This window comes from Aquarana catesbeiana, linkage group LG01 (assembly GCF_042186555.1).
Source record: "Aquarana catesbeiana isolate 2022-GZ linkage group LG01, ASM4218655v1, whole genome shotgun sequence".
Taxonomy (NCBI): Eukaryota; Metazoa; Chordata; class Amphibia; order Anura; family Ranidae; genus Aquarana; species Aquarana catesbeiana.
This window is the reverse complement of record NC_133324.1, coordinates 949,424,126-949,444,022: the sequence shown is the minus strand read 5'-3', so window position 1 is coordinate 949,444,022 and position 19,897 is coordinate 949,424,126. Positions and strand designations below refer to the sequence as shown.

The 19,897-nt window shown below is 54.3% G+C and overlaps 1 pseudogene; it reads left to right on the top strand.

Moving 5' to 3' along the window:
- The first annotated feature begins 9,167 nt into the window (after nt 1-9,167).
- The window catches only part of LOC141121629 (von Willebrand factor A domain-containing protein 5A-like), a 120,244-nt pseudogene continuing 109,514 nt past the window's right edge, over nt 9,168-19,897 (top strand).

Sequence of the window (19,897 nt, the reverse complement as noted above, 5' to 3'; positions counted from 1 at the left end):
CCTGCCCATGACCCGCCCCTGGCCCTGCTCCTCCAAACCAAACTCCTGCCTTTTTTTTAAAAAAAAAAAAACACTGTTTAACAGAGTCTATTGGGACCTGAAGGGAGGTCTTTCTCTGACAATGTCCATTGAACAGTCTGTTAGAAAGTGTCCCCTCCAGGCCCCATTAGAGACTACAACAGAGTCTAATGGGACCTGGAGGGGGGTCTCTTTCTAACAGTGTGCATTAGAAAGTCTCTGTTAGAGAGAGACCCCCCTCCAGGACCCATTGGAGACTTCAAAAGAGTCTAATGGGACCTGGAGGGGGGTCTCTCTAACAGAGGCCCTTTCAGTGTCCATTATAGAATCTGTTAGATTCCCCCCTTCAGGTCGAATTATAGACTGAAAAGGAGTATAAGAAGACCTGGAGGGGGGCCTCTTTCTAACAGAGTGTACAGTTTATTCACTCTGGTCCTCATGGACCCCCTCCTTGTGCCATGACTCTCACCCCCCAACCTCTCACACATAAAGAAATAAAATTGGCACTGTGTAGCGCTCCTCTTACCTTAACTATGGGTACTGTAGCTGTGGCTGGCTCCCGCGTCCTCTGTGGGTGGCTGGCTCCTGCATCCTTTGTGGCTGGCCCCTTTTGGTGGCTGGCCGGCTCCCTGGTGTGGGTGGGTCACCGTGGCCGGTTGGCTCCTGTGGGTGGCTGGCTCCCTGCTGTGGGTGGGTCACCGTGACTGGCTGACACCCTGTTGTGGCTGGCTGGTTTCCTGGTGTGGGTGGGTCACCGTGGGTCACTGGCTGGCACCCTGGCCCTGCTGTGGGTGGGTCACCATGGATAGCTGGTTTCTGTGGATGGCTGCCTGGCTCCCTGCTGTGCGCTTTTAACCCCCGGTAGTGGCCGAAAAAGGTTTTAAAACGACCCCGTTGGTTCGGCGGTGCTGCCTATTCATTTCAATAGGCAGGAGCGGTGCCCCGCTAGCGGCCGAATAGTGCCCCTAAAACGACAGTAAAACACCGCTTTACCGCCGGCGTCCGCCCACCCCAGTGGGAAAGCAGCCTTAGCGTCCATTCGGCAAATCCCCAGAAGATGTCCACTCGTGACGAAACGCATAGGGTGGAGCCTCCGACAGTGATGTCATTACACTATCCTTCCACAACGGTGGTGAGACGAACAATCCAGGAAATAGGGAGAAGCTAATAGAGACACAGCAATTTAAAAAGGCCGGGGAGCCTTTTTAAATCACCTTTTTTAATATTTTCCCACAGTGCTTCTAGGGAAGGGGGTGGGGGGTGGGCATAGTTGCCAACATTGTAGAAAAAAAATTAGGCGTGGTTTACACAAATTAGTGGGTGTGGCTTAAATTGGCATGGCTCAAAGGGGGAGTGGTTAGAGTCTGAGATGAATGAGGGATGGAGAGGGAAAGGGGGAAAGGGGGGGTAGAGGGAGAGGGATGGAAGGACAGCATCCCCAGATCCTACACCACAATAGAAATATGTGTATTCCAGAGTTTAACAATCAGCAGATAAAGATACTCCAAACACCTGGTGTTAGCACTTCAATCAACCCGGCACCATGGTTGTTATGGTGTCAGGATGATTGAAGCACATTATTTCTATTATTACATTGTAATATAAAATTAAATCATTCAACTCACCATAATGCAGAATCAGTGGGACCCCTGAGCGTGTCACCTGCCACGTCGCCTGCCACCAGCAGAGTTCATCCTTGCATCCGGTGTCCCCAGTAGAGTCTGTCCTTGCATCAGGCGCCCCCAGCAGAGTCCATCTTTGCATCAGGTGCCCCCAGCAAAGTCCGTCCTTGCATCAGCTGCCCCCAGCAGAGTCCCTCCTTGCTTCAGGTGCCCCCAGCAGAGTCCATCCTTGCATCAGGTGCCCCCAGCAGAGTCCATCCTTGCATCAGGTGCCCCCAGCAGAGTCCATCCTTGCATCAGGTGCCCCCAGCAGAGTCCATCCTTGCATCAGGTGCCCCCAGCAGAGTCCCTCCTTGCATCAGGTGCCCCCAGCAGAGTCCGTCCTTGCATCAGGTGCCCCCAGCAGGGTTCATCCTTGCATCAGGTGCCCCCAGCAGAGACCGTCCTTGCATCAGGTGCCCCCAGCAGGGTCCGTCCTTGCATCAGGTGCCCCCAGCAGAGTCCGTCCTTACATCAGGTGCCCCCAGCAGAGTCCGTCCTTGCATCAGGTGCCCCCAGCAGGGTTCATCCTTGCATCAGGTGCCCCCAGCAGAGACCGTCCTTGCATCAGGTGCCCCCAGCAGGGTCCGTCCTTGCATCAGGTGCCCCCAGCAGAGTCCATCCTTACATCAGGTGCCCCCAGCAGAGTCTGTCCTTACATCAGGTGCCCCTAGCAGAGTCCATCCTTACATCAGGTGCCCCCAGAAGCAGTGGCGTAGCGTGGGTTGTCAGTGCCCTATGCAAGGCAAGAAATTTGCGCCCCCTAACCTACAGACTTTTAGCACTCCCTGAGTCCCTTCCCTTCCTATAATAATACTTACCAGCCTGATTCCTACACTGACCTATCTGATTCCTATACTGACCTCTACACTGACCTACATGATTCCTAGACTGACCATTACACTTACCTACCTGTTGATAAGGTTGGAAATAATAGGCTAGAGTTCTACTTAAAATAGTTTTTCATTTTTCTACATAATGTGTAGGTGTCAGTATATGTTGTAAGACGTAGCTTAAGTCTTTCCAGATGTGTAAGTCCAGCGTCATGTATGTTGAAATTATACTGCTTGTTACCTTATATGGAAATTTGCTGAAATATGCGATCCTGTAACCAGTCTATAAAAAGCCCCAATAAAGAGCCGACAGGTTCAGTTGACAGTACGGGACCTTTAAGGCTCGGATCTGATATACAGAAACTTTTTGATTCTGTGTCTTATTTCTTTGATAGCTAAAATTGGCAAAGCAATATAAACTAGAAGCAGTTAAGTTGAAAACTGCACCTAACACTGTCCACTACTCTGACCTACTTGATTCCTATACTGACCAGTATATTGACCTACCTATCCACTACACTAAAATACCCATCATACTATACTGTCCACTACAACACCCACTACACTACACTGATTACTACAACACCCACTATACTACACTGATACTACAAGACCCACTACACTACGAACACCCACTACACTACACTGATTACTACAACACCCACTATACTACACCACCCACTACACTACACTGATTACTACAACACCCACTACACTACACTGATTACTACAACATCCACTACACTACACTGATTACTACAACATCCACTACACTACACTGATTACTACAACACCCACTACACTACACTGATTACTACAACACCCACTACACTACACTGATTACTACAACACCCACTACACTACGCTGATTACTACAACACCCACTATACTACACCACCCACTACACTACGCTGATTACTACAACATCCACTATACTACACCACCCACTACACTACACTGATTACTACAACATCCACTACACTACACTGATTACTACAACATCCACTACACTACGCTGATTACTACAACACCCACTACACTACACTGATTACTACAACACCCACTACACTACTCTGATTACTACAACACCCACTACACTACACTGATTACTACAACACCCACTACACTACACTGATTACTACAACACCCACTATACTACACTGATTACTACAACACCCACTATACTACACCACCCACTACACTACACTGATTACTACAACATCCACTACACTACACTGATTACTACAACACCCACTATACTACACCACCCACTACACTACACTGATTACTACAACACCCACTACACTACACTGATTACTACAACATCCACTACACTACACTGATACTACAACATCCACTACACTACGCTGATTACTACAACACCCACTACACTACACTGATTACTACAACACCCACTACACTACACTGATTACTACAATACCCACTACACTAACCACTACCTGGTGGCGCATGGAAGCGCACCAGCGACATGCTGGGGAGGGTGGAAACCAAGTCCGGAGGTCACGTGTAGCAGCCATGTCCAGAAGATCATGCCGGTTGTAGTACCTGCGGTGCGGGAGGATGTGTTGCCAACTTAGGCCAAGCTAGGGAGCCTAGTCTACAGAAAGGCCAGGGAGAGCCAGGACCATCAGTGATGGAAGGACCGGGGCTCCCCAGCCAGCAGAGCCCCGGTCCTTCCATCAGTGTCCCTGCTCGTTGAAAACATGGGGGCCGAGGGTTGGCGGCGGAGAGGCTGAACCCATTCTCAGGTTTTTATTGTCGCTATGCAGATTCCCCCTCATGGTCTGTCCCTGAGTCAGCACATAATGGAAAGTGCTACATCTAGTTATCACCAGGACAGGAATCAATGGGAAATTCTCACATAGGGGACATGTGTTCCCTTCACTATAGACACATTTCCTCTCACTTTCTCATGTCACCAGGCCAGGAAGTGAAGGAAAATCTAACTATGGGACATAAACAGCAACAACAAAAAAGCAATTCTTTATCCAAAACCGGCTTTAAATATACTTAGTTGCTTGAAGTCACTACTATATCACATATACTAAAACTGAATTCATTTCTAACACTTTATTTTTCACTCATATACATGACCTGCTCGTGGCAAATGTCCCCAGTCAGTAATTACCCAGCTCGCTGCGGTACACTTCCCCCCGGAACTCCCCCCATGGCGGCCTCGGCGTCGCACAATAAAAATGGAGCCTTGCTACAAAAGCCCTGTTTACAAATGAGACAAGCAGAACCAACAGCCAACCCAGCCTGTCACTTCCGTCTCTGACCGCTCAGCACAAAACTCTCCGCTCTCTTGTGTACGGCAGAGGATTCGTGTCACATGTTATTCCACGGGGGGCAGAGGGTTGGCGGCGGCTGATCTCTTCCTGTTGTGTTCAGTGGAAAGGGGAGGGGTCTAGCAAGATGGCGGCGACAGAACGTCACTTCCGTTACACATTCTGACAGGTCGCCGAATCTGACGAAACACCCATGAAATGTTATTCTCGCTTAGGCAAGAAATGCGGAAGTGCTGTTTTGGAATCTTTAAATACAAAATAAAATAATACGAAGGTATATCCAATTGTGGCAGAGGGAAGGGGGAGGAGGCAGGGACATAAAGAGTATGAGTTCAGGGTAAAGGTCGCCTGATAGCAAAGGATGGCGAGAGCTGTGCCCACATTTTACAGTGACAAAGGCACAATCAAAAATAGTCACTAATTGACTTCAATGCAATTCAAGGTTTAAGTATGTCTTATGTCTTAGTATGCATCCTCTGATCACTACTCATCAGTTTCACTTTAACCACTTTCGGACCGCCACACGCCGATATACGTCCTAACTTTGAAGAGGAATATCATTGTTAGGGCAGCAGCTAGCCGCCATAACCCTGGTATCCTCTTCTTTGGCCGGTGGTCCGGTTTCCAATAATAGTGGTCTCTGCGGCGTATTCGCCGTGAGATCACTTTTATCGGCAGCGGGAGAAGGCCCCCCCTCCCGCCGCGCTCCGGTGCCCTCCGCCGCTTACCGGAGCCGTCGGCAGTGGCGGAGGTGATCAGATGTTTTCCCTTCCTGTGTATGGAGACGAGTGAGGGGAAGATGGCCCCCACCTATCTCCATAACAATGCAGGGTGGAAGCGACATCATAACGTCACTTCCGCCCATAGCTCTTAAAGGGCCATTTTTTTTTTTTTTTAAATGACAATTTTTTTTTTTTAATTATTATTGCATTTAAGCGTAAATATGAGGTCTGAGGTCTTTTTGATATTGATTTCATATTTAAGAGGTCCTGTCATGCTTTTTTTTCTATTACAAGGGATGTTTACATTCCTTGTAATAGGAATAAAAGTGAAACTTTTTTTTTAAAGAACAGTGTAAAAATAAAAAATAAAAGGTAAAATAAATAAGAAAAAAAAATTTTTAAACGTGCCCCTTCCCGAAGAGCTCGCGTGCAGAAGCGAACGCATACGTGAGTAGCGCCCGCACATGAAAACAGTGTTCAAACCACACATGTGAGGTATCGCCGCGATCGGTAGAGCGAGAGCAATAATTCTAGCCCTAGACCTCCTCTGTAACGCAAAACATGCAACCTGTAGAATTTTTTAAACGTCGCCTATGGAGATTTGTAAGGGTAAAAGTTTGTCGCCATTCCACGAGCGGGTGCAATTTTGAAGCGTGACATGTTGGGTATCAATTTACTCGGCGTAACATTATCTTTCACAATCTAAAAAAAAAAAAAGTGGGCTAACTTTACTGTTGTCTTATTTTTTAATTCAAAAAAGTGTGTTTTTTTTTTTTTAAAGTGCGCTTGTAAGACATGCGCAAATACAGCGTGACAGAAATGATTGCAACGACCGGCATTTTATTCTCTAGGGTGTTAGCAAAAAAAAAAAAAGTATAATGTTTGGGGGTTCTAAGTCATTTTCTAGCAAAAAAAACTGTTTAACTTGTAAACAACAAATCTCAGAAAGCGGCTCGGTCTAGGGTGACCACATTTCCAAACTGCCATTCAGGGACACCCCCCCCGCCCAAAAAAGATGGTTTTTGATACTTTTTTTTGCCAATTCTTGGGGAAAACTGAGGGGGACAGCAGTAGAACGGAGGGGGACACGGAGGAAGAACGGAGGAGGACAGCAGGACAGAGGGGGACAGCAGCAGAATGAAGGGGGACATGGAGGAAGAACGGAGGGGGACAGCAGGACAGAGGGGGACAGCAGCAGAATGAAGGGGGACATGGAGGAAGAACGGAGGGGGACAGCAGGACGGAGGGGGACACGGAGGAAGAACGGTGGGGGACAGCAGCAGAACAGAGGGGGACACGGAGGAAGAATGAAGTGGACAAGCAGAACAGAGGGGGACAGCAGAACGGAGGGGGACGGCAGAACGGAGGGGGACACGGAGGAAGAACGGAGGGGGACAGCAGCAGAACAGAGGGGGTCACAGAGGAAGAACGGAGGGGGACAGCAGAACGGAGGGGGACACGGAGGAAGAACGGAGGGGGAAAGCAGCAGAACGGAGGGGGACACGGAGGAAAGACTGAGGGGGAGAGCAGCAGATCTGAGGGGGAGTGGGGGGAGGCAGCAGCAGATCTGAGGGAGTGGGGAGGACAGCAGCAGATCTGAGGGGGGTGGAGGACAGCAGCAGATCTGAGGGGATTGGGGGACAGCAGCAGATCTGTGGGGGGTGGGGGACAGCAGCAGATCTGTGGGGGGTGGGGGACAGCAGCAGATCTCAGGGGGGTGGGGGACAGCAGCAGATCTCAGGGGGGTGGGGGACAGCAGCAGATCTGAGGGGGGAGGGAGACAGCAGCAGATCTGTGGGGGGTAGGGGACAGCAGCAGATCTGAGGGGGAGTGGGGGGGACAGTAGCAGATCTGAGGGGGGGACAGCAGCAGATCTGAGGGGGAGTAGGGGGGACAGCAGCAGATCTGAGGGGGAGTGGGGGGGACAGTAGCAGATCTGAGGGGGGTGGGGGACAGCAGCAGATCTGAGGGGGGTGGGTGACAGCAGCAGATCTCAGGGGGGTGGGGGACAGCAGCAGATATCAGGGGGGTGGGGGACAGCAGCAGATCTCAGGGGGGTGGGGGACAGCAGCAGATCTCAGAGGGGTGGGGGACAGCAGCAGATCTCAGGGGGGTGGGGGACAGCAGCAGATCTCAGGGGGGTGGGGGACAGCAGCAGATCTCAGGGGGGTGGGGGACAGCAGCAGATCTCAGGGGGGTAGGGGACAGCAGTAGATCTCAGGGGGAGTGGGGGGACAGCAGCAGATCTCAGGGGGAGTGGGGGGGACAGTAGCAGATCTGAGGGGGGTGGGGGACAGCAGCAGATCTGAGGGGGAGTGGGGGGGACAGTAGCAGATCTGAGGGGGGTGGGGGACAGCAGCAGATCTGAGGGGGGTGGGTGACAGCAGCAGATCTCAGGGGGGTGGGGGACAGCAGCAGATCTCAGAGGGGTGGGGGACAGCAGCAGATCTCAGGGGGGTGGGGGACAGCAGCAGATCTCAGGGGGGTGGGGGACAGCAGCAGATCTCAGGGGGGTGGGGGACAGCAGCAGATCTCAGGGGGGTAGGGGACAGCAGTAGATCTCAGGGGGGTGGGAGACAGCAGCAGATCTCAGGGGGAGTGGGGGGGACAGCAGCAGATCTCAGGGGGAGTGGGGGGGACAGTAGCAGATCTGAGGGGGGGGACAGCAGCAGATCTGAGGGGGAGTAGGGGGGACAGCAGCAGATCTGAGGGGGAGTGGGGGGGACAGTAGCAGATCTGAGGGGGGTGGGGGACAGCAGCAGATCTGAGGGGGGTGGGTGACAGCAGCAGAACGGAGGGGGAGCATGCATTGCTCACTTTAACAAAGAAGTGTAAGTTACACTAACCTGGAAGTTTGTCTAACGGCGGCGAACTCATGGACCTCGTGGGTGGGAGGGAGGTAGGACTCGGACGAGGCTCAGGAGAGAAGTTGAAGTCAGGCAGCTCAGGGGCAGGCTGCGCTGCTGGCAATGTGCTGCTTCACTGGCTGGCGGCTGCTGGAGTAGTCTGCGGCCCCGGGACTGGCACTGACTGGGCATAGCTGAGCTGAGGGCACAGGCTAGTAAGTCAGTGTGGCTGCCTGGGCCAGGCTGGCGGCTGCTCTCTCTGTCTCTGGGAGGCGCGCTGCTCAGCCGTAGCCCGTAGGGTGCCCACTGTGCTGACTGCCCACGTGACAGACGGTGTCAGCTGACGTCACTGGTTGCTAGAAGCGGGGCAGGTGGCCCTAGCCTAGCAACCAGTTAGGCATATGATGTGTGTCATGTGTTACTCACAGTTATAATGATTATAAGGGTGGCGAGTCGGACTGGTGCCGGCGGTGTGTTTTTTTTTTTCATTCCGGGACACTGTATTGTCCCGGAATGAAGGTGCCCGGTACACGGGACAAAAATCTAAAATAAGGGACAATCCCGGGCAATCCGGGACATGTGGGCAACCTAGCTCAGTCCTTAAGTGGTTAACAGGTTTTAGGTATTGCTTGGGGCTGCACTTTATAATCCTGACACTTCCCATCTCTGAGTCTTATCATTGTATCCCATTACTGTTTTTTTGCCTGTTGTAACCTGTCATGTGGGGATGGATTGCTGGTAAACCAGACCTTACAGTAATCAGAGTCATGGATCTTGTACTACGCCCCCCTCTATGTTCCCACCTCTCCCCCTGCAGGACATTCCCCGCAGTGACTACACAGAGATCATCACACTCCCAACATTCCAGGAAGAGCGACACAGAGAGAGCAGAACAGGAAACATCGTACTGTACAGAGGTACCGTATACATCCTACATGTGTTCTATACATTATATATAGACAGACACTGTATATACATTATATGTAGACAGACGCTGTATATACATTACATATAGACAGACACTGTATATACATTACATATAGACAGACTCTGTATATACATTACATATAGACGCTGTATATACATTACATATAGACAGACTCTGTATATACATTACATATAGACGCTGTACATACAATACATATAGACAGACTCTTTTTACCTAGCTCCCAACTGTCCCTGATTTGGAGCAATGTCCCTCTGTCCCCCATTCCTCCTCATTTGTCCCTCATTTTGGTCTGATCTATATAGTTGTATATAAAATGCACTTTTTATCTTTCAAAAAGTGTTTTCCAGCGCTAAACCTCTCATCTGATTTCTATATTGCTGCATTTGTAAATTCCAAAAGCCAATATAAAGGAATAATAGTGGTAAAAAAAGCACTTGTGGGTTTAACCAATCTTGTTTTTTTGTACAATTCTCCTTTAAGGGGGCGTGGCAAGGGGTGTGTCCTATCCCTGCATACTTTTGCTGATAGGTGTCCCTCATTCCCATCTCAAAAAGTTGGGAGGTATGTGTATATACATTACATATAGACAGACGCTGTATATACATTATATATAGACAGACACTCCATATACATTACATGGCAGGGCCTCCACCCAGGACAAGGCCTCTGTGTACAGAGAGAATTCCCTTCCTGGGAAATTAACCCGGAATCTTATCAAAGTAATTGGGAGCAGAATAACTACTGCAACCAGCAAATAGCATTACCCATAATTATATAGATGCACATCAGTAAAGAAACGATACAAGCTTTAGATAAGAAAAGATTAATAATGGTACAAAAATCCAATGTGCAGACATGTACTGTATAATCAGCGGGGCCTGATAGAAGTGCTGGTGGAATTGTGCGCACATATACCCGGGCATATATAGTTATTAATAAATATACCTCCAGATGAATGTTGCAGCAAAGTCCAGTTGCAGGGGTCCCTGAGGATGATCAATATGCAGTGTCCATCTTGGTGTCAGAGTCCTGAAGACAAGATCAGCAGTGATGAGGGTATCCTCCAACTGTTGTCCAACCAGCCTGGGATGCAGCTTCTCACCAGCAGATACTGTGGTGTGGCACTGTAATTCAGAGTCAGCCTATCTACTCTGCATTTTAGTCCCTCGCTAGTAGTCTCTAATCTGCCATGCAACCGGACCGCTAACTAGCGGTCTTTGGATGCCTAACCTGGCTCTAGCCTAGACATTTCATAAAGCTCAATTGGCCGCCACGTGGTGCGAAGCAGTGGATTTCCTTGCACGGCACTGCGGTGACATAGCTACATAGTTAGTGTGGTTGAAAAAAGACACAAGTCCATCTAGTTACTATACCCACAGTTGACCCAGAGGAAGGGAAAAAAACCCTGAATAAAGCATGATCCAATTTGCTCCAGCAGGGGAAAAAATTCCTTCCTGACCCCTAAGAGGAAATCGGATGTTCCCAGGATCAACTTTACCTATAAATGTCAGTACCCAGTTATATTGTGTGTAGCTAGGAAAGAATCCAGACCTTTCTTAAAACAATCTAATGAGATGGCCAGAGCCACCACTGGAGGGAGTCTATTCCACATTTTCACAGCTCTTACTGTGACAAAACCTTTCTGTATTTGGAGATGAAATCTCTTTTCCTCTAGACGTAAAGAGTGTCCCCTTGTCCTCTGTGGTGACCTTAAAGTGAATAACTCAACACCAAGTTCACTATATGGACCTGTTATGTATTTGTACATGGTGATCATATCCCCCCCACCCCCCTTTAATCTCCTCTTCTCCGGGGAGAATAAATTCAGTTCTTCTAATCTTTCCTCATAGTTGAGCTCCTTCATGCCCCTTATCAGTTTTGTTGCCCTTCTCTGCACTTTCTCCAGTACCCCGATATCCTTTTTGAGAACTGGTGCCCAAAACTGAACTGCATATTCCAGTGTTGCCAACCCCCCCGAAGTAAAATTTACTGGCAGGACACCAAAATTTATAAACGCCACCAATTTGTTTTACTGGCAAAAATCATCACATTTACTGGCAGAGCCACATTGTTTACTGGCACTGCAAAAAAGTACCTACAATGCCTGTTTTCAGTGCTAAACAATGCAAATATCAATATGTAAACTATAAACATGTAGCTAGTGCTATTAGCAATGTGTTTAAGTAAAACAAAAGTCAAAAACCGTATTTCTTCATTTACATGGTACAGGAGGGGGTCAGAGGCTGTGCGGACAGAGTACAGGGCTCAGAGGGTGCGCGGACAGAGTACAGGGCTCAGAGGCTGTGCGGACAGAGTACAGGGCTCAGAGGCTGTGCAGAGTACAGGGGGTCAGAGGCTGTGCAGACAGAGTACAGGGGTCAGAGGCCGTGCAGACAGAGTACAGGGGTCAGAGACTGTGCAGACAGAGTACAGGGGTCAGAGGCTGTGTGGACATGGTACAGGGGTCAGAGGCTGTGCGGACAGAGTACAGGGGGTCAGAGGCTGTGCGGACAGAGTACAGGGCTCAGAGGCTGTGCAGAGTACAGGGGGTCAGAGGCTGTGCAGACAGAGTACAGGGGTCAGAGGCCGTGCAGACAGAGTACAGGGGTCAGAGGCTGTGTGGACATGGTACAGGGGTCAGAGGCTGTGCGGACAGAGTACAGGGGGTCAGAGGCTGTGCGGACAGAGTACAGGGGTCAGAGGCTGTGTGGACATGGTACAGGGCTCAGAGGCTGTGCGGACAGAGTACAGGGGGTCAGAGGCTGTGCGGACAGAGTACAGGGGGTCAGAGGCTGTGCGGACATGGTACAGGGGGTCAGAGGCTGTGCGGATATGGTACAGGGGTCAGAGGCTGTGCGGACATGGTACAGGGGTCAGAGGCTGTGCGGACATGGTACAGGGGTCAGAGGCTGTGCGGACATGGTACAGGGGTCAGAGGCTGTGCGGACAGGGTACAGGGGTCAGAGGCTGTGCGGACAGAGTACAGGGGGTCAGAGGTTGTGCGGACAGAGTACAGGGGGTCAGAGGCTGTGCGGACAGAGTACAGGGCTCAAAGGCTGTGCGGACAGAGTACAGAGGGTCAGAGGTTGTGCGGACAGAGTACAGGGCTCAGAGGGTGTGCGGACAGAGTACAGGGGTCAGAGGCTGTGCGGACAGAGTACAGGGGTCAGAGGCTGTGCGGACAGAGTACAGGGGGTCAGAGGCTGTGCGGACAGAGTACAGGGGGTCAGAGGCTGTGCAGACAGAGTACAGGGGTCAGAGGCTGTGTGGACAGAGTACAGGGGTCAGAGGCTGTGCGGACAGAGTACAGGGGGTCAGAGGCTGTGCAGACAGAGTACAGGGGGTCAGAGGCTGTGCGGACAGAGTACAAGGGTCAGAGGCTGTGCGGACAGAGTACAGGGGGTCAGAGGCTGTGCGGACAGAGTACAGGGGGTCAGAGGCTGTGCGGACAGAGTACAGGGGGTCAGAGGCTGTGCGGACAGAGTACAGGGGGTCAGAGGCTGTGCGGACAGAGTACAGGGGTCAGAGGCTGTGCGGACAGAGTACTGGGGGTCAGAGGCTGTGCAGACAGATTACAGGGGTCAGAGGCTGTGCGGACAGAGTACAGGGGGTCAGAGGCTGTGCGGACATGGTACAGGGGTCAGAGGCTGTGCGGACATGGTACAGGGGTCAGAGGCTGTGTGGACATGGTACAGGGGTCAGAGGCTGTGCGGACATGGTACAGGGGTCAGAGGCTGTGCGGACAGAGTACAGGGGTCAGAGGCTGTGCGGACATGGTACAGGGGTCAGAGGCTGTGCGGACATGGTACAGGGGTCAGAGGCTGTGCGGACAGAGTACAGGGGTCAGAGGTTGTGCGGACATGGTACAGGGGTCAGAGGCTGTGCGGACATGATACAGGGGTCAGAGGCTGTGCGGACATGGTACAGGGGTCAGAGGCTGTGCGGACAGAGTACAGAGGGTAAGAGATTGTGCGGACAGAGTACAGGGGATCAGAGGCTGTGCGGACAGAGTACAGGGCTCAGAGGCTGTGTGGACAGAGTACAGGGCTCAGAGGCTGTGCAGAGTACAGGGGGTCAGAGGCTGTGCAGACAGAGTACAGGGGTCAGAGGCCGTGCAGACAGAGTACAGGGGTCAGAGGCTGTGCGAACAGAGTACAGGGGTCAGAGGCTGTGCGGACAGAGTACAGGGGTCAGAGGCTGTGCGGACAGAGTACAGGGGGTCAGAGGCTGTGCGGATATGGTACAGGGGTCAGAGGCTGTGCGGACATGGTACAGGGGTCAGAGGCTTTGCGGACATGGTACAGGGGTCAGAGGCTGTGCGGACAGGGTACAGGGGTCAGAGGCTGTGCGGACAGAGTACAGGGGGTCAGAGGTTGTGCGGACAGAGTACAGGGGGTCAGAGGCTGTGCGGACAGAGTACAGGGCTCAAAGGCTGTGCGGACAGAGTACAGGGGTCAGAGGCTGTGCGGACAGAGTACAGGGGGTCAGAGGCTGTGCGGACAGAGTACAGGGGGTCAGAGGCTGTGCAGACAGAGTACAGGGGTCAGAGGCTGTGCGGACAGAGTACAGGGGTCAGAGGCTGTGCGGACAGAGTACAGGGGGTCAGAGGCTGTGCAGACAGAGTACAGGGGGTCAGAGGCTGTGCGGACAGAGTACAAGGGTCAGAGGCTGTGCGGACAGAGTACAGGGGGTCAGAGGCTGTGCGGACAGAGTACAGGGGGTCAGAGGCTGTGCGGACAGAGTACAGGGGGTCAGAGGCTGTGCGGACAGAGTACAGGGGGTCAGAGGCTGTGCGGACAGAGTACAGGGGGTCAGAGGCTGTGCGGACAGAGTACAGGGGTCAGAGGCTGTGCGGACAGAGTACTGGGGGTCAGAGGCTGTGCAGACAGATTACAGGGGTCAGAGGCTGTGCGGACAGAGTACAGGGGGTCAGAGGCTGTGCGGACATGGTACAGGGGTCAGAGGCTGTGCGGACAGGGTACAGGGGTAAGAGGTTGTGCGGACAGGGTACAGGGGTCAGAGGCTGTGCGGACGAAGTATAGGGGTCAGAGGCTGTGCGGACAGAGTACAGGGGTTCAGAGGCTATGCGGACAGGGTACAGGGGGTCAGAGGCTGTATGGACATGGTACAGGGTCAGTGGCTGTGCGGACATGGTACAGGGGTCAGAGGCTGTGCGGACATGGTACAGGGGTCAGAGGCTGTGCGGACATGGTACAGGGGTCAGAGGCTGTGCGGACATGGTACAGGGGTCAGAGGCTGTGCGGACATGGTACAGGGGTCAGAGGCTGTGCGGACAGAGTACAGAGGGTCAGATGCTGTGCGGACAGAGTACTGGGGGTCAGAGGCTGTGCAGACAGAGTACAGGGGGTCAGAGGCTGTGCAGACAGAGTACAGGGGTCAGAGACTGTGCGGACAGAGTACAGGGGTCAGAGGCTGTGTGGACATGGTACAGGGGTCAGAGGCTGTGCAGACAGAGTACAGGGGTCAGAGGCTGTGCGGACCTGGTACAGGGGTCAGAGGCTGTGCGGACATGGTACAGGGGTCAGAGGCTGTGCGGACAGGGTACAGGGGTCAGAGGCTGTGCGGACAGAGTACAGAGGGTCAGAGGTTGTGCGGACAGAGTACAGGGGGTCAGAGGCTGTGCGGACATGGTACAGGGGTCACTGGCTGTGTGGACATGGTACAGGAGTCAGAGGCTGTGCAGACAGAGTACAGGGGGCTGTGCGGACAGAGTACAGGGGGTCAGAGGCTGTGCGGACAGAGTACAGGGGGTCAGAGGCTGTGCAGACAGAGTACAGGGGGCTGTGCGGACAGAGTACAGGGGGTCAGAGGCTGTGCGGACAGAGTACAGGGGGTCAGAGGCTGTGCGGACACACTACAGGGGTCAGAGGTTGTGCGGACAGAGTACAGGGGGTCAGAGGCTGTGCAGACATGGTACAGGGGTCAGAGGCTGTGCGGACAGGGTACAGGGGTCAGAGGCTGTGCGGACAGGGTACAGGGGGTCAGAGGTTGTGCGGACAGAGTACAGGGGGTCAGAGACTGTGCAGACAGATTACAGGGGTCAGAGGTTCTGCGGACATGGTACAGGGGTCAGAGGCTGTGCAGACATGGTACAGGGGTCAGAGGCTGTGCGGACAGGGTACAGGGGGTCAGAGGTTGTGCGGACATGGTACAGGGGTCAGAGGCTGTGCGGACAGGGTACAGGGGTCAGAGGCTGTGCGGACAGGGTACAGGGGGTCAGAGGTTGTGCGGACATGGTACAGGGGTCAGAGGCTGTGCGGACAGAGTACAGGGGGTCAGAGGCTGTGCAGACAGAGTACAGGGGGCTGTGCGGACAGAGTACAGGGGGTCAGAGGCTGTGCGGACAGAGTACAGGGGGTCAGAGGCTGTGCGGACAGAGTACAGGGGGTCAGAGGCTGTGCAGACATGGTACAGGGGTCAGAGGCTGTGCGGACAGGGTACAGGGGTCAGAGGCTGTGCGGACAGGGTACAGGGGGTCAGAGGTTGTGCGGACAGAGTACAGGGGGTCAGAGACTGTGCAGACAGATTACAGGGGTCAGAGGTTCTGCGGACATGGTACAGGGGTCAGAGGCTGTGCAGACATGGTACAGGGGTCAGAGGCTGTGCGGACAGGGTACAGGGGGTCAGAGGTTGTGCGGACATGGTACAGGGGTCAGAGGCTGTGCGGACAGGGTACAGGGGTCAGAGGCTGTGCGGACAGGGTACAGGGGGTCAGAGGTTGTGCGGACATGGTACAGGGGTCAGAGGCTGTGCGGACATGGTACAGGGGTCAGAGGCTGTGCGGACAGGGTACAGGGGGTCAGAGGTTCTGCGGACATGGTACAGGGGTCAGAGGCTGTGCAGACATGGTACAGGGGTCAGAGGCTGTGCGGACATGGTACAGGGGTCAGAGGCTGTGCGGACAAAGTATAGGGGTCAGAGGCTGTGCGGACAGAGTACAGCGGGTCAGAGGCTGTGCGGACAGGGTACAGGGGTCAGAAGCTGTGCAGACAGGGTACAGGGGTCAGAGGCTGCGCGGACAGGGTACAGGGGGTCAGAGGTTGTGCGGACAGAGTACAGGGGGTCAGAGGTTGTGCAGACATGGTAGAGGGGTCAGAGGCTGTGCGGACATGGTACAGGGGTCAGAGGTTGTGCAGACATGGTAGAGGGGTCAGAGGCTGTGCGGACAGGATACAGGGGCAGAGGCTGTGCGGACATGGTAGAGGGGTCAGAGGCTGTGCGGACAGAGTACAGGGGTCAGAGGCTGTGTGGACATGGTACAGGGGTCAGAGGCTGTGCGGACAGAGTACAGGGGGTCAGAGGCTGTGCGGACAGGGTACAGGGGTCAGAGGCTGTGCGGACAGGGTACAGGGGTCAGAAGCTGTGCAGACAGGGTACAGGGGTCAGAGGCTGTGCGGACATGGTAGAGGGGTCAAAGGCTGTGCGGACATGGTACAGGGGTCAGAGGCTGTGTGGACATGGTACAGGGGTCAGAGGCTGTGCGGACAGGGTACAGGGGTCAGAGGCTGTGCGGACAGGGTACAGGGGGTCAGAGGTTGTGCGGACAGAGTACAGGGTTCAGAGGCTGTGTGGACAGGGTACAGGGGTCAGAAGCTGTGCAGACATGGTACAGGGGTCAGAGGCTGTGTGGACATGGTACAGGGGTCAGAGGCTGTGTGGACATGGTACAGGGGTCAGAGGCTGTGCGGACATGGTACAGGGGTCAGAGGCTGTGTGGACATGGTACAGGGGTCAGAGGCTGTGCGGACAGAGTACAGGGGGTCAGAGGCTGTGCGGACAGAGTACAGGGGTCAGAGGCTGTGTGGACATGGTACAGGGCTCAGAGGCTGTGCGGACAGAGTACAGGGGGTCAGAGACTGTGCGGACATGGTACAGGGGGTCAGAGGCTGTGCGGATATGGTACAGGGGTCAGAGGCTGTGCGGACATGGTACAGGGGTCAGAGGCTGTGCGGACATGGTACAGGGGTCAGAGGCTGTGCGGACATGGTACAGGGGTCAGAGGCTGTGCGGACAGGGTACAGGGGTCAGAGGCTGTGCGGACAGAGTACAGGGGGTCAGAGGTTGTGCGGACAGAGTACAGGGGGTCAGAGGCTGTGCGGACAGAGTACAGGGCTCAAAGGCTGTGCGGACAGAGTACAGAGGGTCAGAGGTTGTGCGGACAAAGTACAGGGCTCAGAGGGTGTGCGGACAGAGTACAGGGGTCAGAGGCTGTGCGGACAGAGTACAGGGGTCAGAGGCTGTGCGGACAGAGTACAGGGGGTCAGAGGCTGTGCGGACAGAGTACAGGGGGTCAGAGGCTGTGCAGACAGAGTACAGGGGTCAGAGGCTGTGCGGACAGAGTACAGGGGTCAGAGGCTGTGCGGACAGAGTACAGGGGGTCAGAGGCTGTGCAGACAGAGTACAGGGGGTCAGAGGCTGTGCGGACAGAGTACAAGGGTCAGAGGCTGTGCGGACAGAGTACAGGGGGTCAGAGGCTGTGCGGACAGAGTACAGGGGGTCATAGGCTGTGCGGACAGAGTACAGGGGGTCAGAGGCTGTGCGGACAGAGTACAGGGGGTCAGAGGCTGTGCGGACAGAGTACAGGGGGTCAGAGGCTGTGCGGACAGAGTACAGGGGTCAGAGGCTGTGCGGACAGAGTACTGGGGGTCAGAGGCTGTGCAGACAGATTACAGGGGTCAGAGGCTGTGCGGACAGAGTACAGGGGGTCAGAGGCTGTGCGGACATGGTACAGGGGTCAGAGGCTGTGCGGACATGGTACAGGGGTCAGAGGCTGTGTGGACATGGTACAGGGGTCAGAGGCTGTGCGGACATGGTACAGGGGTCAGAGGCTGTGCGGACAGAGTACAGGGGTCAGAGGCTGTGCGGACATGGTACAGGGGTCAGAGGCTGTGCGGACATGGTACAGGGGTCAGAGGCTGTGCGGACAGAGTACAGGGGTCAGAGGCTGTGCGGACGGAGTACAGGGGTCAGAGGCTGTGCGGACATGATACAGGGGTCAGAGGCTGTGCGGACATGGTACAGGGGTCAGAGGCTGTGCGGACAGAGTACAGAGGGTAAGAGATTGTGCGGACAGAGTACAGGGGATCAGAGGCTGTGCGGACAGAGTACAGGGCTCAGAGGCTGTGCGGACAGAGTACAGGGCTCAGAGGCTGTGCAGAGTACAGGGGGTCAGAGGCTGTGCAGACAGAGTACAGGGGTCAGAGGCCGTGCAGACAGAGTACAGGGGTCAGAGACTGTGCGGACAGAGTACAGGGGTCAGAGGCTGTGTGGACATGGTACAGGGGTCAGAGGCTGTGCGGACAGAGTACAGGGGGTCAGAGGTTGTGCGGACAGAGTACAGGGGGTCAGAGGCTGTGCGGACAGAGTACAGGGCTCAAAGGCTGTGCGGACAGAGTACAGGGGTCAGAGGCTGTGCGGACAGAGTACAGGGGGTCAGAGGCTGTGCGGACAGAGTACAGGGGGTCAGAGGCTGTGCAGACAGAGTACAGGGGTCAGAGGCTGTGCGGACAGAGTACAGGGGTCAGAGGCTGTGCAGACAGAGTACAGGGGGTCAGAGGCTGTGCGGACAGAGTACAAGGGTCAGAGGCTGTGCGGACAGAGTACAGGGGGTCAGAGGCTGTGCGGACAGAGTACAGGGGGTCAGAGGCTGTGCGGACAGAGTACAGGGGGTCAGAGGCTGTGCGGACAGAGTACAGGGGGTCAGAGGCTGTGCGGACAGAGTACAGGGGTCAGAGGCTGTGCGGACAGAGTACAGGGGTCAGAGGCTGTGCAGACAGATTACAGGGGTCAGAGGCTGTGCGGACAGAGTACAGGGGGTGAGAGGCTGTGCGGACATGGTACAGGGGTCAGAGGCTGTGCGGACAGGGTACAGGGGTAAGAGGTTGTGCGGACAGGGTACAGGGGTCAGAGGCTGTGCGGACGAAGTATAGGGGTCAGAGGCTGTGCGGACAGAGTACAGGGGTTCAGAGGCTGTGCGGACAGGGTACAGGGGGTCAGAGGCTGTATGGACATGGTACAGGGTCAGTGGCTGTGCGGACATGGTACAGGGGTCAGAGGCTGTGCGGACATGGTACAGGGGTCAGAGGCTGTGCGGACATGGTACAGGGGTCAGAGGCTGTGCGGACAGAGTACAGAGGGTCAGAGGCTGTGCGGACAGAGTACTGGGGGTCAGAGGCTGTGCAGACAGAGTACAGGGGGTCAGAGGCTGTGCAGACAGAGTACAGGGGTCAGAGACTGTGCGGACAGAGTACAGGGGTCAGAGGCTGTGTGGACATGGTACAGGGGTCAGAGGCTGTGCAGACAGAGTACAGGGGTCAGAGGCTGTGCGGACCTGGTACAGGGGTCAGAGGCTGTGCGGACATGGTACAGGGGTCAGAGGCTGTGCGGACAGGGTACAGGGGTCAGAGGCTGTGCGGACAGAGTACAGAGGGTCAGAGGTTGTGCGGACAGAGTACAGGGGGTCAGAGGCTGTGCGGACAGAGTACAGGGGTCACTGGCTGTGTGGACATGGTACAGGAGTCAGAGGCTGTGCAGACAGA